The following is a 24587-nucleotide window of genomic DNA, read 5'->3' as shown; positions in this document are numbered from 1 at the left end:
TGTACCCTCACTGCTTGCTGAAGGTATCTTGAACTCACCCACAGTATACCCCACATTGGGGACATTGCACACTGTATAAAAGTTATGTGCTGTCCAATACCCTAAAGTGCTAGCATCCCCCTATACTCTGTATGTCACCCCTGATGACCAGTAACTGATGTTACAAACTCTCTGTATTATCTATTCTTAAACATTTTCTAATAAACATTTAAAACTAAAATTGCCCTATACTCTGTATGTCACCCCCGATGACCAATATCTGACGTTTCAACTCTCTGTATCGTTCATTTTCAAATATTTTCTAATAAACTTTTAAATCTTGGCCTATCCAAGGCCGTGATCAAGTGTCTTGATGTTTTTGGTCTTTTGGCCTCGAGATGAAAACCTTGTCTGTGTCTTGGGAACCTTGAGGTAAAAAATTATCTAAGTTGAAGCGGTCCCGTCCCGGGAAGCCAGGCCATCAGAGACGACGTGGCCCACCTGCTGCTAGGGAAAGAGTGCAGCTTGCATTTCGCTTCTCTCTCGCTCTCTCCCACCGGAAGTTGGTCCAATACAAGAATGACCTCCCTGCCTTGTCTCACGTCAGTTTCTCCTCAGGGCAGAAGGTCGGGTGTTGTCAGCCACTCTCCAGAAACTGGACGGCCACTCGATCCCTTTGTTACCTGCCAAGTGAGGCTGAGTGCACTGGCAGGCAGCGCCGTTTGAAGAAGTGGAAGATTGGACAAATGACCAGGGAGGAGTATAAAAATATTGCTCAGGCACGCAGGAGTGAAATCAGGAAGGGCAACTCACGCTTGGAGTTGCAGCTAGCAAGAGATGTTAAGAGTAACAACAAGAAGGGTTTCTTCAGGGATGTTAGCAACAAGAAGAAAGTCAAGGAAAGTGTGGGCCCCTTACAGAATGAGGGAGGCGACCTTGTGACAGAGGATGTGGAAAAAGCTAATGTACTCAATGCTTCCCCACCCTCCCCCTTCGTGATTTTGTCTTCACGAACAAAATCAGCTCCTAGACTGCTGCTCTGGGCAGCACAGCATGGAGAGGAGGTGACCAGCCCTCTGTGGAGAAAGAAGTGCTTCGGGACTATTTAGAAAAGCTGGATGAGCACAAATCCATGGGGCCGGATGCGCTGCATCCGAGGGTGCTAAAGGAGTTGGCGGGTGTGATTGCAGAGCCACAGGTCATTATCTTTGAGATATTTTATGTGAATATTTTATTATTAGTGAACCCTGGAAAAAATCTCAGGAACTATGAAATTAGAAATAGGTAACCAGAGAGAAAGGAGGGCACATTTTTCGGATAGTCTCTTGAAGAAGAGATCTGTGTGTAGCTCAGAAATGTCTCTCTCACCACCTGAAGTGGGTCCAATAAAAGATATTACCTCACTCACCTCATCTTTCTAACTGCAAAGCAAGGCAGATTGGAGAGAAAAACTAGGGCTACTCACAAACTCCCCTGGGGGGTAAATTAACTACCACCTGGAGCCAATGTAGCTAGCTTGAGCATTTCTTTTATGCTGCAGTAATGCAAGGAACCCACGGGCCTGTCTCCTGTAGGACACTGGCAGCGGCAGTTAGCAGAAGGCTTGAGGTCTATGAACTGTGGCACAGATCACTAGCCTAAGGGTCACCCCTGAGGTTTGGGGAACTGGAAATAGTGTGTCTAAGGGGAATTTCGTCCGTAAAGACACCAGCCGACCAGAGGAACAGGAGCCGACACCGCCTTCGGACAGAACATCCTCAGATGTCTGACCACAGGGGTGTCCTGGCACCGACCTGACACACATGCCCCCAAGATGAGATCACCAATACACTGACTGACAGGAGAAGGACACCCCAACACTAGTAGGGAGAGGAAATACAAACAGGGCAGCAGGGAGAAACCCCTACTGAACATGCATTACACCCAGCGATGGCAGCAGAACCCATTAGCGGCTACACAACTCACCAAAGGGATCTGCAGGGGGCTGCAGACAAAGCAATGAAAAGCTCCACTCAATGCACAGCTGCCAGAGGAGGAGGGGTGGGAGGTATCTGGGGCAGGGGCTAGGGAGGGAGGAGGTGGGAGGGATTGGGGGAGGGGAGCTAGAAGAGGAAGGGGTGGAGGGTATTTGGGGGGTGGGGCTAGAAGGGGGGATTTGGGGGGCAGGGCCTAAAAAGGAGGGGGTGGGAGGTATTTGGAGGCAGGAGCTAGAAGATTGGGGAGAAACTGTGGGGAGAGGAGCCTGAAGAAAAGGAGGATGGGAGGTATTTGTGAAGAGGAGGTCTAGACGAGGGGTGGGAGCTATTGGGGCAAGGGGAAAGAAGGAGGGAGGATGGGAGGTATTTGCGGGAGGGCTGGAAGGGTGGGAGGTATTTGGTGCTGGGAGGCTAGAAGAGGAAGGGTGGGAGGTATTTGGGGGTGGGGAAAGAAGGGAGGCAGGAGGTATTTGGGAGGTGGGGTTCAAAAGGGGGAGGTATTTGGGGCAGGGGTAGAAGAGTAGGGGTTGGGAGGTATTGGGGCAGGGGTACAAGAGGAGGGAGGTTGGGAGGTATTTGGGGTGGGAGGTATTTGGGGGGGGGGCTAGAAGAGGGGTGGGAGATATTTGGGAAGGGGCACGGGGTATTTGGAGGTGCAAGGGGTAGAAGGGTAGGTTTAAGACATTTGGGAGGGGGAGAGGGGTATTTGGGGGTGGGGTGTAGAAAAGGGGGTGGGAGGCATTTGGAGAGGGGCAGGGGTTATTTGGGGGCGAGGTGTAGAGGGGGAGGTATTTGGGGGCAGGTGATATTTGGGGGCAGGGGGTAGAAGGAGGTGGGAGGTATTTTGCGAGGGGGTAGAAGGGTAGGTTTAAGGCATTTGGGGAGGGGCAGGGGCAGAAGAGGGGGAGGGGCGGCCTCGGGGGAGGGGGAGCTCGGGAGGATTGGAGGAGGGAGCAGCAGAGGGGGTTGGGCGCCACGTGACGCCCCCTCGGAAGCTCCGCCCCTCTCGACACAGCCAGTAGGAAGAGGAGGCAGAGCCCTGACCAATGGGAGCGCAAGAAGAAACCTTCCCCCCCCCCGGGTTGGAGTGCGTGGTTGAGGGCTGCTGGCAGTGACCAGACCCCTCCCCCCAGCAGGATGTTCCCTGCAGCCTGGTGCCATTCACACCCCAACCCCTGTACAAGCTCCCGCCCTGCCCCCACCCCTGCCCCTTGTGGTGTCCCCAGTCCCCCCCCCCGGCTGTGTCACCCCCGCAGCTTCCCAGCCCCACCGTGACCCCGCCCCACACTTCCTCCCTGCAGCCTGCCCCATCCCCTGAGTCCCAGCTTCACCCCCCGACATCTCTCCAACCCACCTCCCCCATCGCTTCCCCTCCCCTCCAGTGCCCGGCCCTGCTCCCCGGGGGGGCTTGAGAAGCCCCCACCCCCCCGGCCGCTCCACTCCCCACAATGGGAAGCTGCTGGCGCTGAGGAAGGTGGGGCTGGGCAGGGCTGGGCTGGGCAGGTCCTGGGGAAAGAGAGACGAGGGGGCAAGGCTGAGAGGCCCCTCCCTTGTCCCGGGGGGAGATAGGGGGTCACACAATTTGGCCTAGTGTCACCCTCCGATGTACAGAGGAGACGTCAGCTCCCAGCAGGCCGTGCTCCATCTCCAGCCCCGCTGGGGGGAGACCCCAATCCACCAGTGCCCCCCACCCCGCCACCGCCAGCAGTCAAGCCAGGGAATCAGCCCCTTCTCCCCTGCGAGGGCTGCAGGACTCCCTGCCCCTGCAGTACCAGCCTCCCCACCATGCACCCCGGATTGTATTTACATGAACTCACCTACTCTGCGGAGGTGTCCAGCAGACAGAGCTGTGCTGCCTCTGCTCTAGGTGCCCAGAGGAGGGACGGGCTCCAGCCTGGGGCTCTTCCTCCCTCCCTCCTGCACAGTCTGGTCCCAAAGCCTCCCCCAACCCTGGCTCATCACTAGCTGTCACGGGAGAGTCATTCACACCTTGCTTCCAAATCATCATTTGAAATTCTGAGGTTGGCCAACATTGCCGAAGCCAATGCACCGACATTGTCAGCAAACACAACAGCTGGGTGAGGAACCCGGCTTTGTCCAGACTTTTCAAACCTATTTTACTTTCTCAGGTACAGGTATTTTTCATATGTTGGATCTGCTTTTAAAGTGAGTGTTAACGTTTCAATTTCCATTCAGATTTGCAAACAGTGACAACATTGGCAGCGCTGCATGTAACTACCTGACCACTAGGGGGGTGTTGGGGAAATTCGGGGAATGGGTGCACAGCCCCCTGGCTGGGGGGCGTATAGGGAATGCCGGTTTCACTGAATTGAGTCTCCTACTGCAGCACCTCAGTAGGTCACATCAGAGAGGAGCTGCAGTGTCTAGGCAGTGGGATGCCTGTGCCTTTAAGAGCCCAGCCCTGGGAAGCCCATGCTGAGAGGTGCTGCCTGTGGGAGGGGAAATAGAAAAGCCCTCTGCTCCCCGACCCTGTTTTTGCAAACACTGGAGTCTCAGCCCCCGGGTAACTGTTACCCCTCTGCCCCTGCCTGTGCCGGGGTTTAACCCTCTGGCAGCGCCTCCCCCTGGGCTTAACTCCGGCTCCTTCCCCCCTCCCTGACTTTGCCCTTCAGCCCCTCTCCTAACTCTGCCTCCAGCTGCTTGACCCCCCGACGAGTCAATTTCCACCCCCTGCTCAGACCCTGGCCACCCCCGCCTCGGATTTACCCCCCTTTCCCCCACTTTAATCCCTGTAAAAAGTAGGGGGGGCTGGGTCCCATTCTCAGGGCGGGGGTTGGGCATCTGGCCCCTGCCTGCCCAATGCTCAAAGCGCCCCACGATCTTGCGGATGTTTGCCGAGAGCTGCAGGGTCACCTGCAGGGAGAGAGAGACGCGGTTAGGAGGTGAGGCAGCCAAGGGTGCCTCACCCAACACTGAGATGCAGCCACCTCTGGGGTGGGTTGCACAAGTCAGCAAATGAATTTGGAACAGGAAATGCACTGAAAGGACTGAGGCAGCTGCAGGAGGTGGAGAAAACCAGAAAAAGCAGGAGCCCTGGATCCCAGCCCTGCCCCTCCCTCACTCTACCCACTAAACCTCCTCCCCTCTCCTCCCAGAGTTGGGGGGAGAACCCAGGAGTCCTGGTCCCCAGCCTTGCCCACCCCCATATTCCATCCACCAGCTGCCCCCCAATTGCAGGGCAGCGCAATGGGGCACACCAGGGCGCTGGACGGGCAACACCAGTGCCCCGGGGGAGAGATGATGCTAAGGGAGAAGCAGGCAGCAGACACCCCCACGACAGAGTAAGAAATGCTAGGGTGCGCCGTGCTGCAAGGAGTGAGGGGGGTTGGCAGAGAATGGGAGGATCTCCCCTCACAGCGGGTGCATCTGTCTCCCCTGCAATTCCTCCCCAGCCCTACTCCGTCCCAGGCTAATCCCGGCCCAGCTACCAGGGTTACATTTGGCCTGGATTCCCCAGCTGCTGGGGGAGGGGCGTGGGGCTGGGGAGCATGAGCCTCTACTCCCCCTTCCCCCGACACAGCTGCATGGGCACTGACCAAAGGAGCCTGCAGCACTGCTGCCTAGAGGAAACTGAGGCACCAGCCAGTGACAGACACATCATGGCTCTCCTCATCCTCATCCTCTTTTCCATATACAACCCAGGGGGGGGGGACTCAGGGCAGTTGCATAGTTAACCTGTGGAACTCCTTGCCAGAGGATGTTGTGAAGGCCAAGACTATAACAGGGTTAAAAAAAAGAACTAGATAAATGAACAGAGGACAGGTCCATCAAGGGCTATTAGCCAGGGTGGGCAGGGATGGTGCCTGTAGCCTCTGTTTGCCAGAAGCTGGGAATGGGCGGCAGGGGATGGATCACTGGATGATTCCCTGCTCTGTTCATTCCCTCTGGGGCACCTGGCACTGGCCGCTGGCAGAAGACAGGAGGATACTGGGCTAGATGGACTTTGCGTCTGACCCAGTCTGGCCGTTCTTATGTCTCCCTTGGCGCAGCAGTGACACCCAGTGGCCAATCAGGGTAATGCACAGAAGGTGTTTTCCTTGGAGCAGCAGTGACACCCAGTGGCCAGGTGGCGTAATGCACAGCGTGTAGCTGCCTTCTAGGAGCAGTGACACCCACGGACCAGTCAAGATAACACACAGAGCATGTTTCCCATGGAGCAGCAGTGACACCCAGTGACCAGCAGGTGGCATCAGACTCTTCTCGTTTGGTGGGTGACTGAGGTGGGCTAGACAAAAAAAATCGGGGGGGCTGTGCTCCCCATCATCTGGCCCCACCCTTCACGGGGGCCATGCCTCCCATGCCTCTGCTCCTTCTCAGTTAAAGGCCAGGCTCATCTCCTCTCCCCCTGGCCAGGGTTTAGAGCAATACAACCTTTATTAAAATAAAATAGTAAACAGGGTTTACTTTAAATAATCTAAATCTGTCCAAATTTTAGTATTAAATCCAAAGTTCTTAAAGATCCCATCAATAACCAAAGCCAAAATAAAAAATTGAAACCAAAAATAATGCTTAATTTAAAATCCAAACACTAAGAAAAACGTTGTTTTCAAAAATAAAAATTAACAAATACCATAAATTAATAATTTCAACATTTTATCCAAAAGGTGTGCTACAGCAGGATGATAAAATAACATAAAATAAATAAGCCTGACCACTAAAACCTTCTATAAAGGATTTGGATCCTTGAATACTGGCCAAATCTGTATAAAATATGCAGAACTATGTCATAACTGGTGTTGTAGGTCAGCCATTCGAATCCAGCAAATGTCAATTAAAAGCTCCAGTCCAACTTAAAAAAACAAAACAACCCAATAAACCAAAACAGTCACAGCCTGAAACAAGCCTACACAGAAGCAAAATTAAACCTGTGCCAACATTGGAACAAACGATGTAAATTTCTAATTCTAACTTCTTGTTTCTCCCAGGAGGAAAGTGTTTTGCACCCCAGTAACCAAGCTGTCACTGCAGCTTTCCTTTCACTAAATAAGATTTTTTCCAAATATAAATTGCCCTCAAATTTCTCTAAGAGAAATTGAAATTGTATCTTTGCACTAATATCCCAAGTGTGCAAGTCCATCCCCTCAGAGCAGTCCCACCCCCTGAGCCCAGGGGAGAATCCCAACTGGTTTGTGCATTTGTAACCCTGGGGCCTGAAGCTGATGAGAGAAAGGGAAGTGAGCCATCTTGGAGCTTTCCGATACCACCTGCTGGGAGCAGAGGGAATTGACTGAGCGACGTCCTGGCTAATTTTCACCTTGTTGTCCGCCAGCAGGCTCCACTGGAGAACTCGGGAGTGACTTGACCATGGCAGCACCCTATTTACATATTAAAAGCCGGCATTTGGGGGCCATTGGGGTGAAATGTGAGTACTTTTGGGGTTGGGACCCACATGAGAAGGGAAGTGGAGAACCTGGAGAGAGTCCAGTGGCGGGCAATAAAAATGATTAGGGGGCTGGAGCACATGACTTACGAGGACCTACAGGTCATATCCTGTATGTTAAGCTAAGGCAAAGTGAGCATCTCTATAGTGTGACCTTTTACTCAGAAAGGAAAATTGACCTTTATCTTGTTACTTAAAGAGAGAAGTACCCACGCCTGTCTAAGGCCTTTACCTAGACCAATCGACAATGGAGAATGGCATAGGGGGTTTTTCAGTGTTGTACCCACAGATTTAACAGGTACACCACAAGGGAACTTATGTGCATATGTACACGTCATCAACACGCACAAACATACTAGCCTATGAAGTAAGCGTACCCTAACGTTTTGTGGGTAAGGAATGAAATTTGGGCATAGGAGGAAGGATTTCCGGCGCTTGTGCCCTATAAAAGAGGTAACCCACCTCACTAGAGCACATCGCTCTATCATTCTGACTTACTTCCTCCATTCTCTATCTACTATCAGTAGGCTGTACTTGTTCTTAAACTTTAAGTTTCAAAGTAACTCGGCTAAGCTCGGTTTCCCTAAGTTTTTATTCTTTGTTTATTAGGTTTTGATTTTAAGTTTAACTTATTCAAGTAAACCCAAAGTAACATTAGCTTTTTCTAAGCACTGCATCTTTCACTCAAGAATTGAGAAACCTGAACTGCAAGGCTGGTCCTGTGTCTCTTACCACCAGGTTATCAAGGAAGGGTGTGAGTATATTAACCAAACCTTTGTTGCATATAATGCCATATGTATCTTTTGAATAGCAGTAATGCAACTGTAACTTTATAACTCAATTAAATTAAATAAAATGTAAGCTAATAAATTAAATGTTCATCATATTTTCCAAATTAATATTATTAGTACACCCTAAATCAGGCTACATGGGACAGAGAGTTGGAGTGCAGGGGGATGAGAGCACTGGCTCTGGGGGTGCAGGCTTTGGGGTGGGGTTGGAATGAGAGGTTCAGGGTGCAGTAGAGGGCTCAATGTTAGGGCAGAGAATTGGGCTGTGAGGGCTCTGGAACAAGGCCAGGAAAAAGAGACTTGAGGCATGCAGGGCCGTCCTTAGGATTTATGGTGCCCTAGGCGAGATTATGAAACTGGTGCCCCTGTGCCTGATCTGCTCTTAGCAAAACAAATATAAGCTTACAGTATTGGAAAACTTGCCACATTCACGTTATTAAACCAGTTTAACTTAATGAAGCAAACTGTAATGCTGATGCACTAGCACTGAAGAAGTGGCACTATAGAAAAAATTCTGATTTGACAGAATGATGCAAATAATATAATTTTTTTAATTTGTCAAAATTGTATTGGAAATTTCTATGAAGAGGTATTGAAACAAAGATTTGTTTTTAATTAAAAGCAATCTTTCTGGCTTTTTTGGCTGCAAAATCAGTTTAATAAGCTGGGTTTCCAAACAGTGGGAAAATATAACCCTAGTTTTACTGCTAGGTAAAGCACAAAGTGACCAAAATGAAGTCAGCACAGAATCATCTCATCTAGATTAAGGTAGCACAGAAATGTTACAGAAGTCCTATTGTGCCTTATTTTTGTTTGGAAAGACATTGGCAATAGCAGCACATTCACATGATAAAATACATGATAAATCACTGTCTCTAAAGTTCCATCAAAAACTGACATTTTCACAGCTCTAGCATGATCTGCTGTACAGATTCTTCACAAGGAAGTGTCCGTGGCCTTTTTAACTCATATTAACTATGTATTTACTTTATGAAAGTTGGAGAAAACATTGAAAATGTAAAACATTGGCTGCCCAACTTCTGGGCTGGCAAAAGCTATACTGACTCACAGGAAAAAAAAAAGCAGGAGAATCTTAGTACAACATATGGTCAGTCTATACCAGGGGTCGGCAACCTTTCAGAAGTGGTGTGCCAAGTTCACTGTAATTTAAGGTTTCTCGTGCCAGTAATACACTTTAACGTTTGTAGACGGTCTCTCTCTATGTCTATATTATATAAATAAACTATTATTATCTGGGGCCCCGGACACCGGTCCTGCTCAGCCCCCTGCCAGCTGAGTAAATGAAACCCCAGACCAGCAGTGGGCTGAGCGGGACTGGTGGCTGGAACCCTAGACAAGGATCCCAGGCCCTGCTCAGCCCGCTGCTGGTCTGGGGTTCTGACCACCAACTCCTGCCAGCCAGGATCCCGGCCGCCAACCCCCCTCAGCCCGCTACCAACCTGGGATTCTGCTCACCCAGGTTGGCAGGAGGCAGAGTGGGGCCGGCGGGTGGGCTCCTGACTGGCAAGGGGCCGGCAGCCGGAACCCCGGAGTAGCAGCAGGCTGAGTGCTGCCGGCACCCCAGACTGGCAGCAGACTGAGCCACTCAACCCCCCACCGGCCCTGCTCAGCCCGCCACCAGCCCACTCAGCCCGCTGCCGGCTGAGTGAATGGAACCCCAGGCTGACAGCAGGTTGGGTGGTTCAGCCGGCCTGCTCAGCCCGCTGCCAGCCTGGGGTTCCTTGGGGGTCCCCAGGCCAGCAGCAGGTGCAGAGTGGGGCCGGCGGCCGGTATCCCAGCTGGCAATAGGGCAGCAGCCGGAACCCCAGAGCAGTGATGGGCTGAGCCGCTCAGCCTGCCGCTGCGTACCACCAAAAATCAGCTCACCTGCCACCTTTGGTGCGTGTGCCGTAGGTTGCCGACCCCTGCTTTATACACTAGTAAGGAGATGAGCATATTACAGCTGCTGGAGGGCTCTTATCAGGAGTAATAGGCTATGGGAAAGTCAGTCGACATTTTTTGTTTCTCTGATGAAAACTGGCCCACTCCCTGCCCCAAACCAAACCTGTCACTAATAATTGTCAACAACTTAATTTTCTGTTTTTGGCTAAGATATTGATTTTTTTTAAAACAAAATGTTGAAATTGGATTCAGGATTGTTAGCAAGAATTTTTGGCAAACAAAGTTGTTAAATGACAATCTAAATGGCAACACAGTACTGCTTTCATGCTTGGCTCACCCCCTAGCCTGCTGGTCCAACAGCTGCAGTAGACCCCAAAATCCACCTCTTGGGGTGCAGAGTGGCAACAGCAGCAGCAAACCCTCAGGTCCAATCACACGCCAACGGGCACCACCACCAGCCTTACGACCATGGTGAAGTTATCCCAGCATCTGATCTCAGGGACAGGTCACCCATGGAGCCACAGCAGCTCATCCTGCCCTGTGCAGTTCCCCCAGGATGAGATGGATCGCTGGCAGCTGCAAGCCCGGGGGAGAGGCGCTCCCCAGCTAGGGTGACCAGATCCAGATGTCCTGATTTTATAGGGCCAGTCCCGATATTTGGGGCTTTGTCTTAGATAGGCACCAATTACCCCCACCTAGAGTGACCAGACAGCAAGTGTGAAAAATCAGGACGGGGGGGGGGGGGGGGGAAGGAGCCTATATAAGAAAAAGACCCAAAAATTGGGCCTGGCCCTATAAAATAGGGATATCTGCTCACCCTACCCCAACCCCCTGTCCTGAGTTTTCACACATCTGGCTAACCCCAGCCCAGCCCCGTGTGACATTCCAATCCTGGCTCACTGCCCAGGAAGTGAGTTACTTTCCCTTTCATTCCTCAGCTGGCAGCCAGCCAGCCTCCTCCTGCCCACCTACCCCCCAGCACCTCACCCAACCCAGCCCTGATGGAGGGGAGGGAGGAGAGAGAGGGATGCTCCTGGGGAGGAGGGAGAAAGGAGGGGGTGCTCCATGGGGCAGGGCGGAGGAAGAATGGATGTTATGGGGGACAACAAAGGATACTGGTTCCAGAGCCGCAGAGCCTGACTCACCTCACCTCAGCCGGGGGAAAGAGTCACACTCACAGGTGAGCTCCCTCCCCAACCCCTCCCCTTCCCAGAGACCCCAGCAACCAATCCCCCCCCCCTCAGACTGTGCTGCATTCAGCTCTCTCTAGGACCCAGCAGCCCTGCTCTTACATGCTCCACTGCTTCCCGTCTGTCCTGGCTCCCAGCAGAGCAGTGACCCCAGACCTAGTGGTGCCCTAGGCAGCTGCCTATGGCTAATGACGGCCCTGGAGACATGAGAGAGAGAGATCAGGCTAGAGCAGAAAGTGGTTGGGGGTGTGTGTGTGAAGGGTTTGAAATGCAAGGAGAAGAAAAATCTTTCTCCTGCTCCCTCTCATCAGAGCATCTAAAAACCAGATGAGAGATACCTCTCCCCCACTGCAACATCAACTCTGGTGGGCTCGGGCTGAGGAAGGATCTTCTCTCCCCAGCAGCTCCATCACGCCTGGGCTGGGCCATGGACACCTCCCTGCACAGATCTGGTGTGCCTGGCCTGGGACAGGGGAGGGGCTCCTCTCCTCTCCATTGGGGACATGGCGGGATGAGAGATGTGACAGGGCTTTACGGGAAATCATTATTTGCCTGATTCATGTGCCAGTCCTAGTCCTTGCTGACCCAAACGAACGGTTTATCATGCATGCTGATGCCAGTTTGGAGGGTCTGGGAGCACTCGCCTACCAGGAAGTGGAAGGTAAATGTAAATCTGTGGCCTTTGCCAGCTGAGGACTGTCTGATAGCGAAACTCGCTATCCCATCCACCAGCTGCAGTTCTTGGCCTTGAAATGGGCCATCACTGAGAAATTTCCAGACTACTTGTCCGGTGCTCAGTTTCAGCTATGGACAGAGAACAATCCACTGACTTCTGTGTTAACAAGGACTAAGCTGGATGCTACAGGGCAGAGATGGGTGGCTACTTTTGCTAGCCATAACTTCAGCATTCAATACCAATGAGTTGGTATAACAGGGAGTGTGATGTATCAGGATCACCAATTCTTGGCTGGGGGGGAGGGTGTAAGCAGGGTCAGAATGAACTCTACCCTGCCATCTGTTGGTGATGTGATGCAAAGGCATTTAGTTGCTGATGTGCATGGTCACACCCACCCCGCATTGCATGATGGGGGTGCTTGTCCAAATGGTGATTTTGGCTGCTGTGGGATCTCCAAACTCTTTCTTATTAGGGCAAGAGTAATTAAGTGTAGTAATACTGGTGATATGAATCAAGAACAGTAGAACGGTACTTAGCAGTTCTTGATTTCAGAACTCACCCAAACCAACATAAAAATCTTTAGACAAGACACATGGGTTCCAAACAATAGCAAGTTAAAAGAGATTGAAAATCAATATTTGTGTTTTGCACCATGGGATTCTTTAGCAATCTCCAAACACATATTTTATAGTTTTCGTCTCTTTAGTTTAAAAATAGAATTAATTATTATTCTTTTTTAAATAATGTGTTATAGCATACACTGAAAATCTTCAATGCAGAAGCAGGAATTTTAGTTATACTTAAACAGGTTGTCTTTGATGGTACTTAAAAGCTAAAGTTGGTAGAAATATACTGCTGCATAAGAACCTGGTAGAAAAGTTTTGCTGGAAGAGTTAGCAGAGCGAGATTGTTAGTCACAGGTCAGTGGGTGGGTTTATGGAAATACTGGACTCTTGGACTGGAGCAGGGGCAGGGGGGGCACAAGACTTCTGTGGCACATGCACCACCTCTGCAACTAACGTTTGCTACCTCACTCCCTAACAACACACCTTTTACCTCAGGACTAAAATACACCGTGAAAGAGATCTAACGGCATAAGCTTAGGGTGAGCAACTGCAGCACTACATCAGCAACACCTGCAAGACACCAACAAACATCCATTTCCACCTCCCTCCACGAGCAGCCGTTAGGAACCCATACCCCTAAATGGTGAGTACTTTTCAGGAGAGGGTGATGCTCTCAGGCCTCAAATGCCAGGTACAGTTACTCTGTCCTTGATCCAAAATCAACAGGAAAATACACTGGATTACTCCTGCTCCAATAACAAAGAGACTGGGGATATCGCAGCAGCTGAAATGACCGTTTGGACAAGCACTCCCATCATGCAATCCGGGGTGGGTGTAACCATGCAAATGACATCAGCCCCAAAAGGCCTTGACAACACATCACCAACAGATGGCAGGGCAGACTTCATACTGACCCTGCTTCAACTAGATTGTGGCAAAGATTCCAAAACACCGAACGTTAAAACTCACCAAACGCGGGTCAATCCATCCTCATCGTCGTAACCGCTCGTTATATTCCACACCCGAACGTAGCCCTCATATGGACAACATACCCTCCTAACTCAGTATCTGTACGTTAACCTTTTACCCCCCAGTCAGGGCTATTGTAGATTATGTATTCTTTATGCCACCCGATCTTAAACTGAATTTTGCATCCCTTGGGTAAGCTGTACGTTGTTCCCTGAGCACCAGAAACTTCTATGCCGAAGCTCTGTACTGTACACTTTTTTTTTCTTTGAACGTCATCTTAATAAAAAGTTGACTTTTGTTTGAGATCCCGGCTCCTGTTCCTTTGCAAGGCATGTGCGTTTGCTCCGGGTTTTAGTCTGCTAATACAGCGGGGGGGCGATTGAGCCAGATGCGCTTGCCTGCTGCAGACACAGATCCAAGGCTGAACCTCGTCCCCCACAAGCTTGAAAGCTTAACTGAAAACTGTTTAAGAAGTGCTCCCGTCTCCGGCACTCAGCTACCCAGCTCCCAATGGGGTCCAAACCCCAAATAGATCCTTTTTACCCTGTAGAAGCTAGCTGTAAAATCCTGTAACCAGGGCAGCTGCCTAGTAGCCTGCGCATCTGCCTGCCAGCACGAGAGCGTAAGGCACTAATCCGGATAGTGGCAGCTAGGTGGCAGGGGGAGGGTATGAAGAAGCAGCAGAGTGGCGCAGCGGGAGCGTGCTGGGCCCATAACCCAGAGGTCGATGGATCGAAACCATCCTCTGCTACACGTGCGCTTGTTTCTTTTCCCTCTGGGCCTTCAAGCAAGCCGGTGACCAGCAGAGCACCAAGAGCCTAGGCCATGAAGCAAGAGGTGGCTGAGGCGAAGCGGCCTGCCAGGGAGCTCCCCGGCACCTCTGGCTGCCTGGGCTGAAGGCAAGAGGCAGGCCTGGGCGTGGCGAGGGCCTCCTGTCCTGGAATGAGGCTGCAGTGCTTCCTGGTCCCCTTTTCCCACGCACCCCGGCAGGCGGCTGCTGCGGGAGAACACGAGGGAGGCTCTGGGGGCGCTAGGCAGCGCTGTGTGTGTGGCTGTCAGGGGAAAGAGCCGAGGCTCCCGACTCGACCTGCCATTGACTCGCGTGGCTCTGCGCGGCCGTCAGCCGGGGCGGGCCAGGCTGCGGACGTGACTCAGGCTTGGGCCGCATGGCCGCGCTTTCCTGACGAGGCATGAGGCAGGCCAAGAGCTTTGCACAGCGTACAGGGAAGTGGGAGGGAGGCGTCTTTGAGCCGGCCTGTCTCCTCCGCTTCTCCCTTGCCGCTTGGGCGGAGGCGGGAAGGGAGCGAAATGTTCCCGGCTGAAAGTTTTTGTGCTCGGCCTTGAGGATTAAGCCTGGGCCTCCAGCACGGCTGCTGGCAGATGGGTTTCTGAATGGCATCCAGCCTGCTCTTTGGACCACCAGCTGAAAGCACTGAGGCCAAGAGGCAGCAAAATGGGACCTTTGAGGCTCCCCCACAGGCCTCGGGGAAGCAAGGAAGCAGCACAGGCTTAGCGTCGTGCCTGGGTGGGCTCAAACCACCATCCTTTCGGTTAACAGCCGAACGCGCTGACCCATTGCGCCACAGAGACACGGAGGGGCAAGGCTGTATTGAGCACAAAAGCCGGGAATCAGCTCAGGGTACGGTATAGCACATGCATGCAGTGGTTAGACAAGCAACAGCAAGGCACTGGACTGGTATGGAGCAAAAGTTCTGTGGGAAAGAACCGAAAAGAGCACCGGGGCTGTGGTACAGCGCTCGCATACACTTTCTTTGGCCTGCTTTGCTGGAAGAGTTAGCAGAGCGAGATTGCTAGTCAGAGGACAATGGGTGCGTTTATGCAAATTCTAGACTTTGGGATGGGGGGGGCAGATGCACCACCTCTGCAACTGACGTTTGCTACCTCACTGCATAACAACACACCTTTTACGTCTCAGGACCAAAATACACCGTGAAAAAGATTTAACGGCATAATCTTAGGGTGAGCAACTGCAGCACTAACAACAATTTTAAAAGATTCAAAACCGTCTCTGTTTTTCCACACCAGGAACAGCAGAAAAGACATCAGCACCACCTGCAAGACACCAACAAACATCCATTCCTACTTGTCACCACAAGTGGTCGTTAGGAACACATACCCCTTAATGATGAGTACTTTTCAGGAGAGGGTGACGCTCTCAGGCCTCAAATGCCAGGTACAGTTACTCTGTCCTTGATCCAAAATCAACAGGAAAATACACTGGATTACTCCTGCCCCAATAACAAAGAGACTGGGGATATCGCAGCAGCTGAAATGACCGTTTGGACAAGCACTCCCATCATGCAATCCGGGGTGGGTGTAACCATGCAAATGACATCAGCCCCAAAAGGCCTTGACACGGGCTGGGAGAGTAGTCACCCTGACTTTTGGGAGCGTAGGCGGTTGCCCCGGCAGCGCCTCTGCCGCGTGTTCTACATACTCTGCTTTCTCTTCAGTTCGTATAAATCTTTCGCCTTTTACTAAAGATTTCCGTGGAGAGGAATGTTTATGAGTTTGTACCCAATTTTTTAAGGCTTTGCTTTGGCAAGGCTGTTGCCTGTTGTGAGAAAAACAGAAGAGTGCTCCCTGAGCTGGTGTCACTGGCTGAAGCTTTTCTATAGTAGGAAAAAAGTATAGTAGGGGGCACGTGGCATTGGCTCCTGTCAGCAGACAGGATACTGGGCTAGGTCTTTAACTTGGACGGGTAGCTGGGAAGACGGTAAATCAGACAGAACCCGTTCGACACAACTCTTCATTTCCTTGTTATTGCCTGACTCCTTTAATTCTTTTCCTTTTCCTTATTTCCCAGCAGACCGACTAGCCACCAGCTTTGGGTGCTAGCAGAGGGACCTGACGAGCTCCTTCTTTTCGGCAGCGTTGAACATGCCAGGGTACAGTCAGATTCTGGATGCTCATCTGAATGTAACGCCTAGCGCTCACCTTTATTTCTGTTTCTTAGCTCTTTTGGGCCATCGATCTTTGGTCTGACCCGTGGGATCCCTGTATTAGGAGAGATGGCTAATTAATGAGCCCATAAACCTTGGAAATCAAATGAAACCTGAAGTCCGTAGAAGACCTCAAAAGGCCCTTGGGGGGTGGAGTGCGAGCTGAGGAAGAGTTCCCTGCACAGCTTACCTCTCCATTCTCGTTTTCCTGTCCTGAGCGGAAAAGCCAGGAAGCAGCTCCGGGTAGGGAGGGGATACCATATGTGTGCAGTGGTTAGACAGGAAACAGCAAGGAACTGGACTCGTATGGAGTGAAACTGTAAGCATCTTCTGTATGCCTGATGACTGCAGGTTTGAGAGAGTTATGTGGGAAGTGGAGGCTTTCGGTGGCTTTCAGAGGAAATGGAATGGAAAGGCAGCCGAAAGTGGAATCCCAGGTTTTTAAACAATCCTCCACTAACACACCAAACAGCTCAGGTCTAGTTACTCATTGAAAATTAGAATAAAGTTACAGCAAGATTTCATCATAAATGAAGTCAAACCCTAAAGATTTCAGAACACAACTGCTATAAGGAGCCACGAGGGAAGCAATACAAAGTCAACCTTGCCTCAGAGAAAGGCAGCTAAACAATTTCTCTTTTTTAAAGCAGCATAATCTCCCCAAACGGAAGGGCACTGTTCCCGGAGAAGGGTCCTGGAGAGGGTTTTCCTCGTTGGTGCCGGCCATCCACCTCCCCGAAAGGCGGGAGCTAGGTCGACGGAAGAATTCTTCCGACCAAGGCGCGGACTGACGTAGCCGCGCCGATTTACGTTCCCCGTGCAGACCAGGCCCGAGGGTCGGTGCGTGCTGAACAGTTAAGTCAAAACAGCTCCGTCCGTCAGAGGTGTGCAAAAGGGAAAACCCGCTGCTGGGCGACACGGCCACGCCGCCCTAACCCGCAGCGTAGCTAAAGGGCATTCGGGGAGGCGGTGGGTGGGCCTAAAGCAACGGAAAGCCTTCCTCCAGCATGGGGTTGTGACAGCCTAGTCTCCGTAGCACAGACAGGGTGGCCACCAAGAGACAGGAACAGACAGCGAAAGCCAAAGCAGCCCCAGGGCAGGGGGCGAGGCTGCCTGTTGGACGAGAGGACCAGGTAGGACAGGCGTTTTGGACAGGCCGTCCTCCCGTCAAAGGAGGAAGAGCCTGAGAAGGAGGACCGGGTAAGAAGGTCCAAGCCCCCCCAAAAGCAGACTGGACAGCAGACCAGCTGAAAAGAGCAAGGAAAACCAAGAACATACAGAGCCTTATAAGACCCAAGTAAAGTTTAAGAGCTGAGCTTTACTTACAAGGAGGAGCAACAAAGATATCTAGAAGTACAGGGCCTGTGGAAAAGAGCACTCCCAAAGACCCAGAATAACAACTGCTTTCTGAAGAATCTGCTTTGCAGTGCACTAAGCCTAAACAGCCCACTGTCAGTTGTTCAAACCAATCACCAGGGCAGAGCGCGAACGCAGTCCCCCACTACCACAAATTATGCAGTCGAGTTTCCCACATTTGGGGAAATCGCAGGAGTCAGCACACCCGCAGTGCAATGGATGACCCTCACCCTGGGAAAACCACCTTCGTGATCATGGTATCTCCCCTACCAGGTAAGTATGAGTTCCTGCTGCCCGGCCGCCGCCCGCCCTCGCTCGCCCCGCACTTATAAGACACGGGGCGGACCGCCGCGCCCCCACCGCCGGCCTCGCCCACACCGGCCCCCACTGCCGACAGCTGCCCCGACGCGGCCCCGGGAGACCGTCCCTTCCCCACGCCGAGCTCCCGGTGCCAAAGTCGGGCCCTGCCTGGCAGCCTGCGTCCGCTCCCACAATGCTCTGCTCGCACACAGATCTGCATACCCGCTCCCGCGGCTCCGCCCCTCCGCTCAGGCCCCGCCCCCTGCCCGCCCGGGCCGCCGCTCTTGCCTGCCCTGTAGGGGTAGCCGGGTCCCGTCCCGGGAAGCCAGGCCAGCAGAGAGACCACGTGGCCCACCTGCTGCTGGGGAAAGAGCGCAGCTTGCGTGTCGCTTCTCTCTCTCGCTCCCCCCCACCGGCAGTTGGTCCCATACAGGAATGACCTCCCCTCCCCTCGCAAAAAACCCACCTTTCCAAACAGTCCTTCTTTCCCTGCCCCCTAATTCTGCTTTCACACCCTGGGACCATCTCCTCTCTTTGTCCCCTCCCCCCCCCCAGGTAAAGCAGAGATGGAGGCAACTTCAGCCGCTGGAGAAAGCCCCAGCGAGCGCTGCAGCCGGCCCGGGTGCGGGGAGGTGTTTGCAGACACAGGAAGGGAGCAGCTGGGAGCGGTGGGTGCTGGGAACAAGGAGGCAGGAGAACAAAGCCCAGAGATGGGACATTGGGCAGCTCCTGGGTGCGGGGCTCTGGCACAGACGGGGCGGGGGAGCTCCTGGGGGCGGGGCTCTGGCACAGCCCGGGGGCGGGGTAGCTCCGCGGGGCGGGGGGCTGACGCAGCCCGGGGGCGGGGCAGCTCCTGGGGGCGGGGCTCTGGCACAGCCCGGGGGCGGGGCAGCTCCTGGGGGCGGGGCTCTGGCACATTGTGACGCGGGAGCCCGGGCTCAGCAGCTGCTCCCTGGTGGCCAAGTGCTGCCAGCAGCGCTGGAGCCGCCCGGGCCGGAGCGGAGCCGCTGTTCTCCGCTGCAGCAGGATCTGCCCCCGGCCCCGCTGGGATCCAGGTGGGGACAGAGCCTGGGGCCCGGGGGTTCCCCTGGGTGTGGCTGGCGGGGGCGGGAGGGGAGAAGCGGGAGCTGCAGGCGGGGGAAGGGCAGTGGGGCAGGTGGGGGTTGAACGGTCTCTGTGCAACCGGGAAAGTCCAGCGGGAGAGTGTGTGTGAGTCGGGGGGGAGATACCTGCATCCTTCTCCTGTCTGTGCCACTTCCCTCCCCAGCACTGGTAACAAGTCTCTCTGGTTCTCCCCCTTTTCTCTCCACTCACCACACAGGACTATCAAACCCAAGGAGATTCCCTCGTTTTTCCTAAAATTATTGACTCTCTAGTCTCTTCTTTTTCCCAATTTTCTCCATAATTCTCAAATGTCAATTTAAATTCTCCTCATATTTGGGGGGGGGCTTCCCCCCACCCCCCATTTCATCTGCAGCAATTCGTCCTTGTTTGGGTGGGAAATTGTTGCCCTGAGTCATTCCCCAAAAGGGATGGGGGTTCCTGGGTGCTGTTTGGGGGAGCCCTGAGACACAGCTCCCTCTGGGGTGGAGATGGGGTGGCCGTTCTCTGCCAGCCACAGGGCATGGCTGGGGCACCGGTGGGGAAGGAGGAACCAGTGTCCCCTATGGAGCCTGCCCAGCCCCTTTGGTTCTGCTCCTTTCTAGCATTTTGTTCAGAGACTTTATTACTGCAGAGGCTGAAAAATGTCTGTGGATTTAGCCCTGGCAGGAGGGGTCAGGTCTGCACTGTAATAAAGAGATCAAGCATTTCCCAGCAAGGCAGAGTCTAGGATGTCTGTCTGCAGGGAAAGGGCCTGGGGGAATCGTGATGTGAAATGAACTAAAGCCAGTTCTGAAACATCCACAACTGCCCTTCTCATCCTGCCAGGCTGCAGAATGACGCCCACGTCTCGCTCCGGTTCATCCCATCCTCCCATGGGACAGGGAGAGAAATGGCTGCTGTGGAGCCAGCTCAGGTAGGGGTTATTGGGGGGCTGCTGGTGGGTTCCTACTGGAGGGAGAGGGGCTGTAAATACTGAAGAGGTGGCAACTTCAGGAGACTTACGTCTGGAGGGGGCAGGGAATACCCTGGGTGAAGAAAGGGAGGGGGACAGAGTGTGACAAACCTGCTGGGACTTGTTTAACGTGGGCCTAGATCCTCAGAACAAAGGCTTGGATGTTGGGGGAGAAAATTCCCTAATTTTAAAACAGGAAATAGAGACACAAACCCCCTGGGCAGGGCGGGGAAAACTGACCAGACTTCTGGTCTAGCCTCTGGCTAGCAGATGCTGAACCCTCAACCTGCTAGCCAGAGGCTAGTGTGACATGGAAAGGTAGGAAGGTGAAGGGAAGATGTCCCAGCTCCTCACATCCAGCTGCTGGCAGTGGAGAGGGTGTTGGATTCCCTACATGGGGTTGTATCAGCCTCTGGCTCGTAGCCATGTGATGGATCCGCTGGCAGAGACAAGGGGTCTCTCTTTGTTCTTTTACCGTGATGCCCCCTGGCTGCTCTCAGCAGTGTGGGGATAGGACTCTGCCGACTGTCTCTGTCTCAGAGCTTCCATTTGATTGGTTCCTCTCCCCCATGAATAGTGGGGCTGTGAGTGGGGCAGCAGGTACTGAGTGTTGGACTCTTGCTCTTTCAGGGGCCGGTGACCTTCGAGGAGGTGGCTGTGTATTTCACCAGGGAAGAGGGGGCTCTGCTGGACCCCACTCAGAGAGCCCTCTGCAGAGACGTCATGCAGGAGAACTATGAGACTGTGACCTCGCTGGGTAAGGAGTCCTGTCCCCTCAGTTATTAGAAGCTGTGGGGTCTCTGAAGAACCTGAGCAGTAATAACTTTATTTGTCATACAAGTGTTGACAAGTTTCCTTGCCCCCATATTTTTGCCTTATCTCCCACCCACTAGAATAATTTTTGGACATGTGCCTTTTTGGTGCTGTCAGTCATTTTAAAATTGCATTTAATGTATCCTTATAGGATACCTTAATAACTACATTAATAACTGTCGCTTTCATGCCGTTTCCTCATTTTAGGAGGAAAATATGCCTCCTGTAGAATTCTAAATTGAGTAAATAGGTGTATGACTCATGCATGGCTTGTGTGACAGTCAGATGAGCTCCTCTTTTAATAGGAGAGTGTATAATGTTGCCATTCAGGAGCCCATGGGTGAAGGGAGAACAGAGCCATGTGAGAGGAGGAGAACGGGGGGAGTAAATAATTCTGGGGTGCCAGGACATGGGGAGGGTGCGTGCAGGATTAGTGCTAAGAAGCAGCAATAAGGAAACAGATCAACAGGGCCAGACGTGTACCCAGAAGCCTCCTACTGCAAGAGAAGCCCAACAAAGAAACCAACAGAACTCCACTGGCCATCACATACAGTCCCCAGCTCAAACCTCTCCAACACATCATCACTGATATACAGCCCATCCTGGACAGCGATCCCTCGCTTTCACAGGCCTTGGGAGGCAGGCCAGTCCTCACCCACAGACAACCCGCCAACCTTAAGCATATTGTCACCAGCAACCACACACCACACCATAGTAACTCTAACTCAGGAAACAATCCATGCAACAAACCTCGATGCCAACTCTGCCCACATATCTACACCAGCAACACCATCACAGGACCTAACCAGATCAGCCACACCATCACCAGTTCATTCACCTGCATGTCCACCAATGTAATATACGCCATCATATGCCAGCAATGCCCTTCTGTTATGTACATCGGCCAAACTGGACCATCCCTACATAAAAGGATAAATGGACACAAGTCAGATATTAGGAATGGCAATATACAAAAACCTATAGGAGAACACTTCAACCTCCCTGGACACACAATAGCAGATTTAAAAGTAGGCATCCTGCAGCAAAAAAACTTCAGGACCAGACTCCAAAGAGAAACTGCTGAGCTTCAGTTCATCTGCAAATTTGACACCATCAGCTCAGGATTAAACAAAGACTGTGAATGGCTAGCCAACTACAAAAGCAGTTTCTCCTCCCTTGGTGTTCACACCTCAACTGCTAGAAGAGGGCCCCATCCTCCCTGATTGAACTAACCTCGTTATCTCTAGACTGATTCTTGCCTGCATATTTATACCTGCCCCTGCACATTTCCGCCACATGTGTATGACCAAGTGGGTATTCACCCACGAAAGCTCATGCTCCAATACGTCTGTTAGTCTATAAGGTGCCACAGGACTCTTTGCTGCTTTTACAAATCCAGACTAACAAGGCTACCCCTCTGATATATTCTAACAGTGGGTTCTACCCCTTCCCCCATTCTGTGTCTGTCTTGTCTATTTAGATTGTAAATTCTTCAGGGCTATTGTTATTTGTACTGTGCCTAGCACAATGGGGACCCACTGATAGTCCTTAGGCACTAAGGTAATGAATCTGATTTATAATAATAACTCTCCTGCCACTCTAAGCCAAGGAAGCTGATCTTGGGCTGTTACTGCTTAAAAATGAGCTGGGGTTAAAATCATGGAATATTCTTTGTGACAAGTATCCCACAAATTCCACTGACCTCCCTTGTTTTCTTTTCCTGGAGTAAGGTTTCCAGTTTCCAAACCTGATGTGAGCTTCCAGCTGTGTAGATAAATCTCTGCATTAAGCATCTTTGCATAACTTTCATATGACTTTGTATTATGCCTCTTCACATAACCTTGTATTGGGGCTACCCATGTGTGACCTCTGTTTTCATGCAACTTTGTGTCAAGTCCTTTGATATGGGAACTTTGTATCCAATCCTTATATAGAAACTTTGTATTGAGCCTTGGTATAATGTTATAGCTCGTAAGGATAGTTAAGGTAGAAGAAAAATATCTTTTTGCTAGGAGTAGAATAAGACCTCCCCCTCCCCTTTAATCAAGTGCCCCGTTGAATGAATGAGGTGTGAATGAGCAAGGCATGGAAGGCAGCACCTCCAGACAGCTGCAACAGTTGGAGGGGGATGGAAGCCAGACTCAAGAGCAATAAAACTTGTCAAGTGGTCTCATTAAAGAACATCAGACATATTGATGGGCTTGGGAGTTAGAAGCAAGCACCTTCTATTGAAAACACCCTCTTTGAAAATAAATGTGGCAGCATTAAGTTAACCCCCAGAAGGAGGTGCCACAGACTTTGAATCTGGTACAGATTTGCATGAGAAGGAAGCTGCTATAAATGTGAAGTGTCTTGTAGAGGACCCCAGGTCTTGTCAACATAGAATCATAGGGTTGGAAGGGACCTCAAGAGATCATCTAGTCCAACCCCCTGCTCAAAGCAGGACCAATCCCCAAATGGTCCCCTCAAGGATTGAATCATAACCCTGGGTTTAGCAGGCCAGTGCTCAAACCACTGAGCTAGCCTTCCCCCACATGGGCACATTGATCCGGATCAACAGAAGCCCGGCTCCACCCCTCCCCCATCTAACTCACCTGGCCAGTGAAGTTAAGGAGAGCAACTAGTTGGTAACAACAACAAGATGGATTGTGCTTGTGGGTGTGTGTGAGCGCATGAGTGTAATATATATCACATGCATGTGATACAGTGTTAATCGATACATGTATTGCCAAGAAATGTGGCACTTTGCCTTGTCCACCCTGAAAAGATCCTGTGCTGTACTTTAAGTACAACAGTTGGAACGAGGGGAAGAGCCGTGGGTCCCAGACCACCAGGGCTCTGAGAAAGAAGTGCTCCTGAGAGCTGCCTGCACAGGTGAGGGATTGGTTAAACCAACTCAGAAACTGTCTGTGAACAGAGGAAACATTTGGGATGCCCTACAAAGACCCTGTGAACTCTCCAAGTTCAGGATTGTTCCCTGCAGATGTGGAATCATTAGGCAGATGTCACTCATGGCTTCCCTCCTATTCTGACTGACAACTGGCAGCAGGTCGCTCCCCGATCTCAATTTCCCCTGAGTGTTCTCGTGAGATGCAGACCAAAACTGATCCTTTCCTCTCTCCTCTGGGGAAGGGTTTGGGGAAAATCAGTTCCTCATAGGTTTGATGTCTCCTGCACATATCTTGGTTTGTTCATCTCTTTTTCTATTCCTGTCTCTGATATTTCCTTTCTCTCTGGCACAGGGAGTGACCTGTGTCTGGATTCTCTCTCTCTCCCATCAGGTGATGGGATGGCAAGTGAGAACGAGGAGACACCTCAGCAGGAAGATGCTGAGCAAGTAGAACCACATGGGACGTTATCAGAAAGATCCAAAGGGAATGTTTCCGGGAGTTGTGCACTCCCAGAAAAAGCAAAAGCCTGTGAGACTCAGCAGAGGCCAGAGGAAAACATGAGGAGCCACTTAGACCTTATTACAAGTGAGAGAATCAACTTGGAAGAGACACGCTACACATGCCATGAGTGTGGGAAAACCTTCAGTGGGAGCTCAGACCTTTTCACACATCAAATAATCCACAGAGGAGAGAGACCCTACACATGCTCTGAGTGCGGGAAAAGCTTCAATCAGAGCTATACCCTTATCAGACATTGG

The 24587-nt window shown here is 51.8% G+C and overlaps 4 non-coding genes across 4 annotated transcripts; 2 read left to right on the top strand and 2 right to left on the bottom strand.

Moving 5' to 3' along the window:
• The first annotated feature begins 14129 nt into the window (after positions 1 to 14129).
• TRNAM-CAU lies at positions 14130 to 14201 on the top strand. The gene has a single exon. It is a non-coding gene; the product is annotated as a tRNA-Met (tRNA).
• A 765-nt stretch (positions 14202 to 14966) lies between these two features.
• Positions 14967 to 15040, bottom strand: TRNAN-GUU. Its single transcript has one exon. It is a non-coding gene; the product is annotated as a tRNA-Asn (tRNA).
• Positions 15041 to 15904: 864 nt separating this feature from the next.
• On the top strand, positions 15905 to 16020 carry LOC120375958. The gene has a single exon (XR_005586889.1). It is a non-coding gene; the product is annotated as a U5 spliceosomal RNA (small nuclear RNA).
• A 1866-nt stretch (positions 16021 to 17886) lies between these two features.
• Positions 17887 to 18050, bottom strand: LOC120376199. The gene has a single exon (XR_005587106.1). It is a non-coding gene; the product is annotated as a U1 spliceosomal RNA (small nuclear RNA).
• Between the last annotated feature and the right edge of the window lie 6537 nt (positions 18051 to 24587).

The sequence above is a fragment of the Mauremys reevesii genome, linkage group 12 (genome assembly GCF_016161935.1).
Source record: "Mauremys reevesii isolate NIE-2019 linkage group 12, ASM1616193v1, whole genome shotgun sequence".
In the NCBI taxonomy this organism is placed as follows: Eukaryota; Metazoa; Chordata; order Testudines; family Geoemydidae; genus Mauremys; species Mauremys reevesii.
Note: the sequence above shows the minus strand (reverse complement) of the source record. Positions and strands in the feature narration are given on the sequence as shown.